The following is a 15765-nucleotide window of genomic DNA, read 5'->3' as shown; positions in this document are numbered from 1 at the left end:
TCAGAAAATCTCTTAATTTTGTGAGTTGTTGCCTCAGAAGAAACTTTATAAACTTTGTAAAATGTCGCAAAGACAAATTCTTAATCATTTGTTCCTTCTTGTAAATTCGGCAAAGGTCATACATGAATTTATTTCTTCCCTTTTGTGGAAAACATTGTTTTTCTATTTGGACGTCGTCACTGAGGAGAGGAGCATGTGGACGATCGATCGTCGTGTCCAGGGACGTGAAGTTCAGGCTCTGCAGGGACGGACTCATGTTCTGAAAGGATTGATGAACAGAACTTCAGCCTCAACAATTCCTGAGCCTCCATCAGCTTAAAGAGTCCGACAGGATGTGAACATCTGCTGGTTTCATGACTCTGAGAAGAAAAGCTGCAGTTTCCTTTGTTGTTCGTCTCCATCAGAGACTCATTCTGCACATACCGAACATGTTTCATGAGCAGGCGACCAAACACGCGGTCTGAATGCTGCCAGGTTACCATTGAGCCCGTAACAGAAGGAAGGGACATGAAGGCATTCGGACAGTGCTGGTGCCAGGTTCTGGTACCGGTTCTACGAGACTCACGGACCGGCAGACTGAGAGTCAACACATCTACGTCGTGTTACCTTTGAGGTCGAAATGTCTCTACGTAATGAGATTTACATCTGCACTCACAAACCTGCAGCGCTCCAGAAAAGTCCAAACTGTCTCCTCGTTAAACACAACGTTAAACAGCAGACTGCAGGCAGGCCGTCCTCACCTCTCTGACTCCTGCACTTCACCGCCAACACGCAGCTTTACATGACTTTAAATACCGTCAAATATCTAATATGCAGATTTAATTAATTATTACAATCAACAAGCAGCTTGTTTTTCTCTCAGGGACGTTCGTCGTCTAAATATTCAGTTTTCTCAGGAACGAGCAGAAAAATGAGCTCAAACAAGTTGGTCAGAATGTTACACATCAACATGTGAACATCAAATAATGACTGTTATTGTTATTTAACTGCTGAGAAAGTGCATTTTATTTTATTCTTGAATCATTCTAATCTGTTATTTTTATTTCTATGTATGTTTATTTTCACTGTGTTTAATGTTTGTGATGCTGGAGAGACAAAATCTGAATATTAATCTGATTTAATAAAAACAAGCCCGGCAGTGAAAGAAGAAATATAAAGCCTCACACGTTTGCTTTATTACGTCTCGCTTTACACATTTTCTGCCTTTTCATCTCATTATTTTAATTGATTTTCTCTCATAAAAGCTGTTCCAGGGACGGGTGATGCCAGTTAGCATCAGCTATAAACACCACGACACGTCTGGTGTGTTCTGTATCTGCTCCTGATGAATAAACCATGAAGGAACAACAGACGACGACTCTTCCTCGGTTTGATTTGAAGCGCAGCGCAGAAAACAAAAAGCTCGATTCCTGAAATGATCTCAGGTCAGATCTTTGTCGTCCTGAATCAACAGACGAGTCAGCGGCTGTTAGCTGAAGCGATCGCTGGAATAAATCTGCGGCCGCGACGTCCCGTCAGCGCTCGGCGTCCTTGGGGAGGAAATAAAACCTCTGGATGAGACGCCGTCCGTCCTGAGAGGCAGCAGCTCCACACGCGAGGCTGATGAAGGTGAGGAGAGCTCGGCTTTTTGAGCACTCAACAAGATTGGCCTCATCGCTACCTGTACTTTAGAAACACGCTCAGCGAGGACACCAAGGTCACGCTCTGCAGCGATGGATCATTTTCTGTTTCAGGTCCAAACAAACACTGGTTTCCTCCAGCTGTTCTCCTCTTCTCTCACTCCTTCCTCTCTGACCCTCCTGCATTGTATTTTTCTCTTTTTCTTCCACCACATCTTTTATTTTTGGACCTCTCTCCGCTCTCTGGCAGGCGCTGGTTCTCTGCCTCCGGTCCGTTCCTCCTTTTATTTATTTATTTTCCTTCTTCCTACGTTCCAGTTTCTCTCTCTGACCTCTTTAATGTTTCATATCCAGCTGCACGTCTTTTCTTCTCTCCCACTATTTATTTAATTGTTCTTATTGATCATCAGTCTGATTCTGTCTGTCTGTCTTATTATCGTGTGTTTGTTTCTGGTTTCTGTCTGTTATCTGAATATTTTGACATCTTGTGAACAGATTTCATGATGCGTGTTGTAAAGTTCTGACAGTTCAGAGAGAATAAAGCAGCAGAAAACAAGAAGCTGTTCTTAAGGAAAGTAGTTGAGTAAATGTACTTAGTTACTTGAGATACCAGTGGAGAAACAGAATGACACCATCAGGCAGATTGTAGCTGAACTTTCCTGATCGATTAATTGTCTAAATTACTCAAAGATTTGTGTGTTTTGGACTTTGTGGTTGTTTTATCAGCGGAGCGTGTTGAGTTATTGATCAGTGGCCTGAGGGGAACAGAACCCGGCCAGCAGCCGGTACTGCATCAGGTGTCAGAACCCTCCTGGGTGATCCGGTGTATCACCTCTCCTTCCACGTTTCATCATCATCATCAGCTGGCGTCTCTGTTCTCTGCCTCGCTCCTCGCTCGTCTCCGTCTCAGCGCGGTTGTTTGTGCTGAGGGCTACAGAGGCGGAGCGGGTGTAGCGGGCGGAGCAGGAGGCCGGCAGATGAATCAGCTGGCTGGAGGGCAGATAAACACGGTTGTAGTCTGAGGAGAAGATGCGAGGCGTTCTGACGGCCTGCAGCCTTCAGAGAGACGGAGCGAGGAGGAAGACGGGAAGAAGCTCGGCTGCCTCTCAGCGTGGAGCTGGTTTCATTTCTGGTGAATCAACTTCCTGAAAATCTGTTTGGAGTTCAGCATGAAGTGTTTTCTTATCGCTGCTTTCCCACACAGACGGCCGCGGCTTCAGATCAGAGCTGACGTATCTCAGCTGAACAATGAATGCATTGAAAAAGTTTCAGGATTCAACTGGAGTCTGAATAATCACAGAGAGCTGATGTCTGCTCCGTCCTCCTCTGCATCAGGACCGCAGCATCAGCATGACTTCTAAAAGAATTTCAACATCAACCTGCTGCTTCACTGCGTCACCGTCAGTGTTACAGGAGTGAACTGACACCTGAAAACGCTTCTTTCATCTGACCAACAGTCTAATTTCTCAGAATGTATCACGTATAACCTTCAAATGTCCTTTGTCGAGTTTTCTTTTCTCCTCTTTGCTGCCTTTCCAACATCTGTGATTCAAAAGTATTGATAAATTCAAAGTTGAAAAGAAATCTAAAAACCCTCGAGCTCAGCGGACTCAACCCGGGTCGTCCATTCATCCACTGAAATCCCTTTAATTACCTCAATTACACTGATGGGTTTCCTTTGGCCCTGGCAGGAGGCGACACTGTTTTTGGGTGGAGATCAAATTAGTTTAATTGAGCCAGAAGAGATCAATCAGAGCGAGTCACAGAGGAAACTCAGCGGCGTGACTGAGGCGGGAGGCGCAGGGTCGGCCTGCGGGGGGCGTCGCAGCAGCGTCACACTTTAAACGCTCCTCACTCAGAACTCATGACGAGTCTGACTCACTTTACATCTGCATACTTTATCCAGAACACTCTGAGATAGAATGACTCAGCGTCGCCACCGGCAACCAAACACATGAAGCTCAGAGAGAAGCCGGGAAGGATTCTTCATATTTCATCTGCTCACCAAAAAACACACAAACCTGCTGAGTGACGCCGCGGTAACAACTCATTTACACAGGTACGCATATGTCATGCTGAGTAGGTGGAAATTAACAGGTAACATGTTTGAAATTACCAGAATAATCATCTCAGAATTTACTGGAAACGTGATTTAACATGTTGCTGATTTCTTGAATATGTTTCCAGGTTTCCAACTTGTTCCTGCCGTTTAAAAAAACATTTCCATCTCCTGCAATCTTCAAATAACTTAGTAACAGGTAAAAATAAATACCTGTTATAATAACCTGTGTGTAAGGACGAGAGACAGTCCGACTGTTCAATCTAGTTCCATGTTCTGACCTGCAGACGTTGCTGACGAGAAGCTTCACAGACACAGACAGTTTTTAATCATGGAACTGAAGGACTTTGTGGTCGGTGTTGACGTTTCGTGATAAAGTGAAGACGGCAGCGATGAGAAAACAAACGAGAGTTAACTTAAATATGAGAGTTAACTGTCGTGAAATACATTTCTGTTTTATTAATGTGATGTTCTCTTTGTTTTAGTTTTTAATCGTGTGTGAAACCAAAGATAATGTTCCTGCTTCGGCTCGGAAATAAAGGTATTCTTCATTTTTTCCTGCAGCTATTATGAACAGCAGACTGTTACTGTTGATCACTGACGTAGTCTTCACAACAGTTTTTACGGTAATTATTGTGGTTTTAATTTGGGGATAATTTCAAAGAAATGTCAGATATGTTGTTGAGTAATTTCCACCTACTTATCATATTTATGGACGTGTAAAACGAGGTGTGAAGTGAAGCTGCTGCGATTCTCGTACATTGCGTCAATTTCATGACATTTAAAAGACGCCAGACTTTCACAGCCTGCAGTGGAACACGCACACACACACACACACACACACACACACACACACACGCACACACACACACACACACACACACACACACACACAGACACACACACACACACACACACACAAACACACACACACAGACACACACACACACACAGACACACACACACACACACACTTACAGTTATTAGTATTCCTCAGCTTCACTGGTTCGGCAGCTGAGATGACAACAAACAGGCATCAGCACACAAAGATGTGTGTGTGTGTGTGTTTAACATGTGTGCAGGTATGTATGTGCGTCTGACAGGTGTGTGTGTGTGTGTGTGTGTGTGTGTGTGTGTGTGCCGCTGCTGAATACTGATGATGTTGGTCAATAACATCGCTCACCGACAGGACAAACATCGGAGGCCGAGGTGTGTTACATGCACAGTGTGTGTACCTGGTCCTGTTCACCTGCTCAGCACACTGTAAATATCATATCATCACACACACAGTTCAGTGTGTTAGCCGCCATCAGCCGCTCGAGTATCAGCCAGCAACATGTGAAATACAGCAAACGTTACCAACAAACAGTCCCAGGTGCACGGCAGGATCAAACGTTGGTACCAAAAGAGGAAATTCAGTGAAAATCTCAAAACATTTTAACGAGAAAACAACATTTTTGATGACCTGATTATCCGTTTGAGAACAGCTAACGTTAGCATCCACTGCTCCCTCGCTAACATCAGCGTTTGATAAGAGTTACGGGATACGACAGGAAAGAAGGAAATTATTTACTGATATCAAAAACCATCTTAAATATTGTTTTAAAGCTGGAAGTGTGGTTTCCAGTTGGTTGCTGCTGCGTATACTCAGTGGACAGTCGGGTCGGATCAGAAGCAGGAGGTGAGGAGGGGGAGACGGGTCGCAGCACCAGGAGCAGAACCCTCTCTGGTGTCACCTGTCGTGATTCAGATCCTCTTCATGTTAGGTCAAAGTCAGAGGACTGGTTGTGTCAGCAGTACTGAACTAACCAGGTCACAGAATCCAACGTAACACCGGTGAAGGTATTGAACTGTTGTGTTTTGTTCAGAGTTGAGGTGTGTGTGAACTGGACCTCTAATCTGCTCGACCATAAAGTCTCACTTTCTATTTATACATGCGTTGGAGACGGGAGGTGTGGTGTGTGGGTGTGGAGGGCTCAGAGGTCTCTGAGTTGCTGGAAGGCTTCACTGACAGAGAAACAACACTCCTGTTCTGCTGCTACACAACCCGACCTCAAGGGTTGTGTTTGTGGAGACGTGATGTAAAACAGTTTCATTCAGGAGACAAATAATGAAGGTCAGCATCAGAGACGTAAGTGTTCGAGCTCGAGTCCTCGTCTCTGGTTTTTGTGGTAATGCTGTATGTGCAGGTCCTTGTCATCAAGCGGTGTGGGAATGATGTATTTTTGTAGCTAACCCTGAAGTTAGCATCGCTCTGGTTCCCTCTGTGAGATTATTACAGAACATAATCTCAAAATTCTGATCCATCCAGATAATCTCCACAGACGAACATCAAATTAAATGTGTAGCAGTAAGAAGCTAATGTTAGGCTGTAAACTGACGACATCACGCTCACATGAGTTAAACATCACCACCGCTAAGAGTCTTACTGCACAGGATTTCTATAAACTGATCAAAGTACAAGTTGTAAAGTTAGAATAGTGTGTAACTAAAGCGGGCCTGTAAAGACGGACTAGTGAGCGGATGAGTCTCCGTGTTAGCACAAATGCTAACGGATCTCCAGGTTTTAGGACTACACGGCTCTACAGGCGTCAGTTAATAAGGAGTGGGCTCGAGAGTCGCTGTAATATCATCAACATAAAGACATTTATAAGCACTTGTATTATTGTTGGTACCAAACCTCCGGTTCCAGCGCAGAGAGGTGTCAGCGTGATGAGCAATAAACCAGATTAAATGTCCAGGTCTCTGAGCAGGATGAAGGTTTATCAGCTGCGACCAGGATTCAGTGTTTACATCCACAAATATGTGAACAGGACCGTCGAATAACTATAAAATGACACTGGAGTGCCTGTAGACACACACTGTGATAGTGTTTCTGCAAAATCCACTGACGCTGTCGCACACACACACACACACACACACACACACACACACTTACAGAGTGTAAGAGGTTGTAGCAGTGTGTGTGTGTGTGTGTGTGTGTGTCCTCAGTATTATCAGCTCTATGGTAAACATTTGTCATTCAGCTCAACACCTCAGGCTGCATTCAGCTTACTGTGCTGCAGCTCAGACCGTCACTGTCAGCGTGTGTGTTCACTGCATACATAAATTCTGTGTGTGTGTGTGTGTGTGTGTGTGTGTGTGATCTCCGTGAGCACACTGCTGCACCAATGTCACTCTGTTTTTATTGGAGGTAAAACTCTTAACTCATCTTCACTGGCAGCGACATAAAGCTGCCTGTCTGACCATCTACAGCGTGTGTGTGTGTGTGTGTGTGTGTGTGTGTGTGAGCTGTTAGCGATGTTGTAGTAATCACAAGGACAGGATGGAGGATGGAGGTTGGAGGCGGCCGGATGCTTCAACACCAGAGCTGAGAGAAAGTCCAGCAGAGCAGCGCCACATGTGTCTGTCCATCAATAACACATCCACATACTGATCCCAACATGCAGCCGCTCACAAAATACAGTATTCATGTTACAGCGTCCATGTGTAGGACCTCTGAATCTGACCCGTTGGATCTGGTACCGGAGGGCTGACAGCAGCTGAACTAACCTTCTCTCACAGCATCTTATTGTCTACAACAGAAAACACTGTGGTGAGGCTGCTTCCACATGTGAACATCTGTGACGGTAGTTCTCCGACACATCCACTTCACATCTGACATTTTAATGCATGTAATTCACATGTGAAAATATACCTTTCACATGTGGCAACTGTCATTTATATGTGACAAACAGTTCACACCTGACATCTAATTCACGTAGGATGCATGAGAATGTGTGAAACACTGTTCTTTACTCCCGTCATAAACAACCATGAACTGTTTTTATGGTTATAAGTTATGAGGAGATCTCTGGTTGCGTCTAATACAAAAGTAATAATGTTGTTTCACAAATCCATACATTTTCTGACACTGGAAATGTGTTCTCTGGTGTCAGAGTCCTGCTCAGCTCCCTCTGGTCTGACTGCTGACCTATAAATCTATGATGACTTAATGTTGGTACAACAGGCTCATGACCCGGACGCTCAGAGGCTTGAATGAAATTGTGTGTGAATGCAGGAATCCTCTGGCTTTGTGGTGACAGAAATAAACCCAATGAGCCACTGAGGAAGTTGAAGCATTTTCAAGTTGGCACAGAAAACAAACAAACCTCGAGTGATTCAGTGTCAAATTATATTTTTTTCAGAAGCAGAGGGAGAGAATTCACATCCCTCAGAGCTGCTGCCGAGTCAGAGGTTTGGATTTTTTTTTTTTGAGAAAAGCCACCGAAAGTCCGTCTTATTACCGAGCCGCTGCCCCGCTCATGAGGAATCGATGTGTCACCATGGTGATGCAGATGAAGGGTGATGTCACTGTGACCTAACTGCTGTCCCGTCAGCTGGGTCATTGGATCCAATCAGGATTCATCAGCCGAGGTGCACTGTGACATTTCGGCCGGTCCCTAGTTTGTGAAAAATGCTGCAGCAGCTGCTGAACCGCAGCCGAGCAACACAATTTATTTGAAAGGGAAAAGTAAGAGAAAAAACTATTAAAATCCATTAGCTGCTCCTAGACCTGCTCATTTATTTCTCTTAAACAGAGAAAATCCACTCTGTCAAAGTGCTGCTCAGGAGCTGCAGGTTTTCCTCATTTCCTAACAGGACCTGCTGTTTCTCTTGCAGCCAACAGAAGGAAAAGTAGGTTGTTAACATTGTTCATTAAATCAGAGGCTCCTGTTAACAGTCGACCTGCTGCTACTCTTCAGACTGATGGGATGGGAGAGGAGTCAACAGTCCTCAGATCCTGTCCTCCAGGAGAAGTTCAGATACTTGTATAAAAACAAAAACTCTGGTAAAAGTAGGAGTGCTGATTCAGTTTGTTTACTCCAGTAAAGTAATAGATTACAGGCTCTGACATGTACTCAGAGTATCAGAGTAAAAAGTCTCCCTCTGAAGGACATTTGTGGTCAAAGCTAACTGAAGCTCACGTCATATTAATAGAATTCAAAGACTATTAAAGTTAAAGGTAGAATCAGTAGGATTTGTCCCAGCTGTTCCTGAACGCACCACAAAGACAGTTGATTGTTGAGTCTCATTCCCAGGACGTCAAATAGACACATGTTGGGTTGGTAAAGCGTCCCGAGCAGCAACAAAGAGAGAAAATCAGAAACTCTCTGCAGATACGAGACACTAACACGCCTTTTCTACTAAACTATAAAGTGGAACTCCAACAGACTGTTAAACACAGACAGTTTCTGTATCATAGCGTCTGATAACTGCATTTCACCACATTTGCAGAGGACATGATGACAGAGCTGCTGAGTGAAGCTCCACAGGTTCACACAAATATCTGAACACGTTGAAACTAAATGATCTTTCCTGCTGCTCAAACTGGAGGTGATTCATTGTTGTATGGAAAATGGAGTAACTGTAATTGAGAAAGAGCAGAGCGAAACCCGACTGCGTTCTCCGACTGATGGATTCGGCTGCTGTATAAAGCGATTACGCTGCAGGTGAGCAGCGGTGGATTACACACACACACACACACACACACACACACACACACACACACACACACACAAACAACAAAAAACACACCAAGAGCTGCAGCATGAATGTCACTATTCATACAAAATAATCCAGATGTGATAAGATCTGCACCGAAACACAAACACAACAAAGGGATTGACAGAATATTTCGGGAGTGAAGCTGCTGTCAGGATTAAGAGCTTTCTTTTGTCAGGATAAAAACAAATCTGTGAAATGATTTTTAGAGAATAATATCTAATAAAATCATCTCATGTGCACAAAGACTTGGAGCGTCGTTCTTTAAAACTGCAGTACGGAGAAGTGAATGAAAGGTTTTTGTACGGTTATGATCAACATGTCTTCTTTGTTGTCACAATCACTTCCACATGATTGGCTTGTTCACTCTCTGACATCAGTCCCTTCACACCTGCAGGAAAAACTAGATTTTCTGAAACAAAAGAAAGATTCAGGAGGAATCAGCTTAACACAGCTGAATCTCTGACCAAGCATAGAATGCATTACTTCTATGGATAAGACTGATGTGATCAGATCTGCACTGAAACAGAAACGCGACGAAAGGATTGATATAATACGTCGGGAGTGAAGCTGCTGTGAGGATTAACAGTTTCCTTTTGTCAGAATAAAAACAAATCTGTGAAATGATTTTTAGGTTGCGACTAAGATCTAATAAAATTAAGATCTAATAAAATCATCTCACATGCACAAAGAGGGACTGCACAGCTGAATCTCTGACCAATCATAGAATGCATTACTTAGGATGTATATGATTGAATAATAATGTCAACGTTCCCCTCGACTGTATATGTAATTAATATTTAAACACACCAGGTGTTCATACACATCTGCATTAATTTGATTTAATAAGACAAAGCCATTACATTTATTCACTGACTGCAATCAATATTAAATGTGACTAATTAAATATGTACATATAATTAAAATTCTGAATATTCACTGTTAAAGGAAATTGTCCTTTGTTTTTTCAATCATTTTGAAAAGCTTCGTATTCAGGTGAGAAACAAGCTCCTCAGTGTGGATGAGGGATAAAACCTGTCTGATTCTCACTGAATGACATTCAGCTGATTTTCATGGTTAACCATCATCATCACCGCTGCCTCCGTCCTTCATCTTCCCTCCACCTCCCTGCAGAGTGAAGCTGCTCCCCCTCTCCTCCTCCTCCACCTCCTCCGTTTCTCTGTCATTGATTTTTCTGTCAGCAGTCAGACCCCCCAAAGATCCACAAAGACCAGAAGTGAAACCTTCACACTGCTGAAGCCTCCACCTGTGTGACTCCCACTGCACTCTGTGTGTGTGCGTGGTTCTGATCACTTAATAACCCACCAGAACTATACTCAGGATGCAGCTCTCTCCAGTCCACATGCTCACACAGCAACACGTACTGTTTATTGTTGAATCTAATGAAGTATGAAGTATCCGAGTGTGTCCTGCAGCTCGCCCCTCTCTGAGCGACTCCTGTCCGACCTTCAGCTCCATCTGCCTCCTCCAACGCTGCGTCACCCTTCCGTCCTTCACTCCGTCATCCTTTCTCTCTTCTCCACAATCACAACTGTGCGATCAGTCAAGATTTCCATTACATCTGTGGACTGCAAAACTAAAATATAGCCGAATCAAAAGGCTTCACACTTCACACGTATACATCCTCATCACCAAAGCATGTTTATGTTTAAACTTTACATTGTGTTATATTGTGTCAACGCTGTGCTTCCACTCAGGTTAAGTGAAACATCTCATCCTCACAGCTAAACGAGTGAAAAGGTCCGATCTCTGCAACAACACATCACGTTTTTTTTAAAACAAAATGTCTGCTGCAGCGTACACAGTGGATTTGACTCAATCCAGTGTAATCAAGTTTTAACGAGTCGTTCTATAAGTTTTTGTGAGGAAAAAGTCATGCTGAACATGTAAAAGGAGAAGAAGATTTTGTTAATCATATACTTGTTATCCATCCTCTGTATGAGTCTTATTTCCTAGTTTGTCATCTAACATTTAGTAAGAAAAAGATGTTGGAACATCCCACAAATAATAGAAAATTCCACCAAAAATTCCTTAGACTAAATCTGTACAGTGTTGAGAAAATAGGAGGGGTAAACCCGAACCCAAGTTCAGTCTGGTCCCGGGACCTCCTCGGGTTTGTTGGTGTTGCTATCCGGGAGAAAACTATAAACTCTTTTGCATCAGACTCTGCACATCTCCTGTGATGTTCTCAAATGGAGTCAAACAGCACCCTCCTGAATAAAAGTCCTGTCTTGGTTAAAACCATCCACCTTCCTAAATGAACTCTTGATACTGCAACAGCTGTAATAGCTGATAGAGCAGCTAGAGGGCGACGCCTAACAAAAACAGGATATAAGGGTCATTTTGATCTGCTTGCTTTCTTCACCCATCTGGTCGTTCTGCTGAGGAGGGCGTCCTGGTTCTGTCACTGCAAACATGGCTGGAAAATGTCCCAATATCTCATTAAAAACACTCAGTGGTTTCATGCTCACAACGTGAACGTGATAAAGAGGTTTACAGAAACTTGAATATCAAACATTTCATTCTGGCAGCTGTGCTAGAAAAGGCGCTTTTTTAACGTCCTTCGTCGTGTCCTTCGTGTTCTTCTCTGTCCTCGTGTCCACCGTTTTTGTAAAGCACGTGTGAGGCTAAAGACAAATTTCATTCTCCTAAGGCGATGAAGTATTCATGTGGTATTTGTGTCCTTAACACAGCTCTTAAATTGTTCATGATGGACTGTTGAACAGTTTCTGGGAACAGTAAAGTCCATTCATCAGCCAGAGCTTGAATCAGTTCACAGTGTCGACATAAAGATGAGGGGAAACAGTTCAAACGGTTTCTCTTGAACTCACTAAGCGTAGCCTAGAAAGTTCTTTAGAAAACTCTGCTCCGGTTGAATGTGACACTAACAAGTGTCCTCGCTGATACGATCGCCTCTCACAATCAACTGATTGAACCACGGCCATAGAAATTACTCGATCAGCACAGAATAAAAAAGGCCTTCAGCGGTCTGTCTAACATTTATGTATTTTGCTGCAGCGTTTCGTGCTGGTCAGTTTTTTCTACCCCGCCATCCGTCTCTGAAACGACCTCAGGTGGCCCAGAGGGGACAGAAGTCACATTCATATGAGACAACTCAATGAATAATATATGAACGTGGTGAAATGAGAAATCTGTCCTCCTAATTATCTTTTTTTTTTTGTTTCAGGTTCATTTTATGATCTTTTCTGGTTATTTTTGCCTCGAGCCTCCATTAATTCCTGAACCCTCCAGCAGTCCTGTTGGCTCCCGCCTGCTTCCTGTTTCTGGGCGACCCGGTGATTTTGTTCCGGATGAGCTGAAGTATTTCATAACTGAAGTTTGGCATCTCACCTTGACGAAGCCGCCGAAGGGCACATACTGGATGTTAAACCTACATGCAGGGACGACGACGGGATTTATGGGTCTTTGCACATTATGAAGCAGATGAGTTGGAAAAAAAAGTGGATATTCACATCTCACACACACACACACACACACACACACACACACACACACACACACACACTGCCTCTGCCAGTTGTGTATCATATTTCATGCATCACTAACTTTCTGTGCCGAGGACAAATCCCACCAACTTTGTCCAAACAGTTTTTATTTTGTTTCACACAAGTTGGCTGCAAAAAAGGCTTTTAGAATTCGTTCCAGCCGAGTAGAAAAAGTGCAGAGAAAATCAGTCAGGCATCTCAAAAGTCCTTTTTTTATCTAGTCATGGACAATGTTAGGTGTCTCACAGTGGGAGTTCAGGGGAATCTCCACTGACATTGGTAAAATGACGAGGACACAAGCTGCCTCTGAACACCGTATCAAACTGGTTCAAAGATTTCAACTCCGGAGTAAACGGACGACGACTGATCAAGAAGGACGATGGTAACGAGGGTCAACATCTCCCTCCATTTACATCCACCTGCTACCACCTGACCAGAGATCCAATCAAACACTCACCACCAGTTCACATACAATCAGCCAGATGTTTTTAAAAGGATCTGAGAGTTGAAGAATTAAACTACTTTTCTCTCTTTTCATGTGAACAACTCAGAGCATCACCACGAATGTCTTTGCAGGGAGACTGACTGACTGACTGACTGACTGTGTGGGCCGTTACACCATCTGTCAGACTCGTGTTGAGACAACAACGAGTCAACGGATCAGACAGGAAGAGACCGCGCTCGCCGGCTAACTCGCCAAAAAATACAAACACAGCTCAGTGAATAAGCTGATGCTTCAGTGTCAAGATAAAACCACATCAGGCAGGTTCAGAAACTGCCTTCTCTGATTCCCAAATGATCCATTTAAATAAAACATTTAACCCAAAACAGTGAAACAAATTAAGATTTCTATATGTTTTTATCCGTCTAACCTCCATTATTTGGAAGTAAACTGCCAGTGAACTGCGATAGACTGTCCTAAGATGGCTTCCGTCCTCTAAACTACTGATTGACGCCTCGTTCGGCTCATTATTACCCGCCCTGTGGCCTGCAACAGCCAATGAGTGACTTCTTAGCTCCTTGTTCCACCTTCTCTCTCCGGAGTCACTTCCACTCCAACCTCCGGATGATTGACGCATCATGTGGCCAATGAGATTTAAAATCTGGTAATGTCTAATCTAAATGGATTTTAAGCATTAATTATGTTTGAGGAAAATAATTCAGACTGTTATCTTTCAAAAGAGCTAAAAACCAGAAGTAAATACAGATTTCACGGTGTTACAGCTGAAAATGTTACCGTTAAGATAAAGAACGAAAACTGATTAATTATTTAACGCCAGAGTTTTATGTAAGTTAACGCCAGAGGGATGAATTAATTTGCATCTTTCCGTGAGAATTAAAAGTGAAACCAAAAGTATTCAACATGAAGACGCTGCTGGAATATTTGGTTAATTTCATTCTTCAGAAGTCTCCAGAATGAAGCGAACAAAGTCTTTAAATCTCTGATTTTCCTGGAGGAGGAAACCTCAGACCGTGAAACAGTCACCGTTTGCAGCATCCTGCAAGACAAACAGTTTGGAGGACTGAGTGCGGTATTAAAGCAGAACAGACGCCTAAAGGATTTGGGATGAAACAGTGAGGTTTCATATTTTCCATCGATCTGGAGCAGAGAGTTGCCGAGCTCCCCGGGGAGCGCGAGGTGCTTCGGTATTCAAACAGCGATGTCACAGCTCTGAGAGCCTGCGGTTTACCTGCTCTCCAAAGGCTTGTCATTGTGCCTGTTTACATGAGCCGCTGGCAGATTTGTGGCGGCATATCTGACTACCAACAGGAAAATAAATGGGCCTTTTGAACAGTCGTCTCTCTTTCAACAGAGGCGACGACAAACATCGAGAGAGGCCTCGTCTCCTTTGTGGAGAAGTGGGAAAGAGTGAGCGACGGAGGAAGAAAGTGGAACAAAGACAGAGGTTTTATCACAGCCCTCTGCTCCTCACAGAGACGATCCTGCTGTTTATTCCAGCACACATATCTCTTCTCCTTCTTCTCACCTCTTATCTCACTGTCGTGTTTTCATCGAGTGCCAGAAATCTGTCAAACGTCCAAACTTTCAGTCAAAGCGGAGAGCTGTCAGCTCATCCTCCGCTGCAGTGATCTGTGTTCGATAAGATCCAGTTGGCTGCGTCAGCACGTCCCGACACGCCGGAGCGGCGCCGCCGTCCTCGAGCCCCGCGGCTGAGCTCGACCTCCAGCGCTCCCCTCACCTCAGAGCGATTTACTGCGCTCCTCCTCTGTTTTCATAGTCATTTAGCAGCTAAAGGCCACGGCGTGTTTACACATTATTACTGACTTAATCCGAGAGAGTTTAAAATAATTGGTCTTAAGAGTTTTCCTCTCGTCTCATGTAAATACACAGCCACTACAAAGGCCACCAAGTGTAATTGCATTTAATCATTAATAACTGAACCTCTGGCTGTTTGTATGTTTTTGGGGAAACTCTTCCCGCACGCCACAGTGCAGCAGGAGTTCAGCAGGAAGGAGGAAGCTCTAATTAACACAGCGGCCACCGCTGAGTACAGGACGGCTGCGAGTGGGAGGCGACAGGATGGTGCGGTCGCGGCGGGTGGGAGGAGGACGGAGCTGAGCAAACTAAATCAAGCATCCACCTGCTGAGACGTCCTTCAGCTCCTCGGCACGTCTGCGTCTGCATCTGGAGCGCAGCGCTGCGTCTGACCTTTGACCCCGTGAGGACGAAGGATCAACACAGAGCTGCAGCGTCATCGAACAGCTCGACTCAGCAGACGAGTTCAGTGAGACGTCAGGATGGAGATATTAAGGCTGCACATCTGTTAACTGTGACATTTAATGACGGCAAATCAACTTAAGCCTTCAGTTCATATATAATGCACACTCACTATGGGTTGATCCATTATTGGATCGGATTTTCAGCATTTTTCCTTGTCGATATCATAAATAATCCAAATTTAATAACTTACTTAAGGATATAGTATATAGGAGAACTCAGGAAAATTTGTTCGTGGCAACAAAAACCTGGAGACGTCTCCATGACATCTTGTTT

The 15765-nt window shown here is 43.9% G+C and overlaps 1 protein-coding gene across 3 annotated transcripts in view; it reads right to left on the bottom strand.

The window, feature by feature from the left end:
- Nucleotides 1-15765, bottom strand: part of LOC115571190 (glutamate receptor ionotropic, delta-1-like) — a 418849-nt gene that overhangs the window by 88173 nt on the left and 314911 nt on the right. The gene's annotated exons all lie outside the window — the stretch shown is intronic.

Source organism: Sparus aurata, chromosome 20, assembly GCF_900880675.1.
Source record: "Sparus aurata chromosome 20, fSpaAur1.1, whole genome shotgun sequence".
NCBI lineage: Eukaryota > Metazoa > Chordata > Actinopteri > Spariformes > Sparidae > Sparus > Sparus aurata.
The sequence above is the reverse complement of the archived record's forward strand: the minus strand, read 5'-3'. Positions and strand labels throughout refer to the sequence as shown.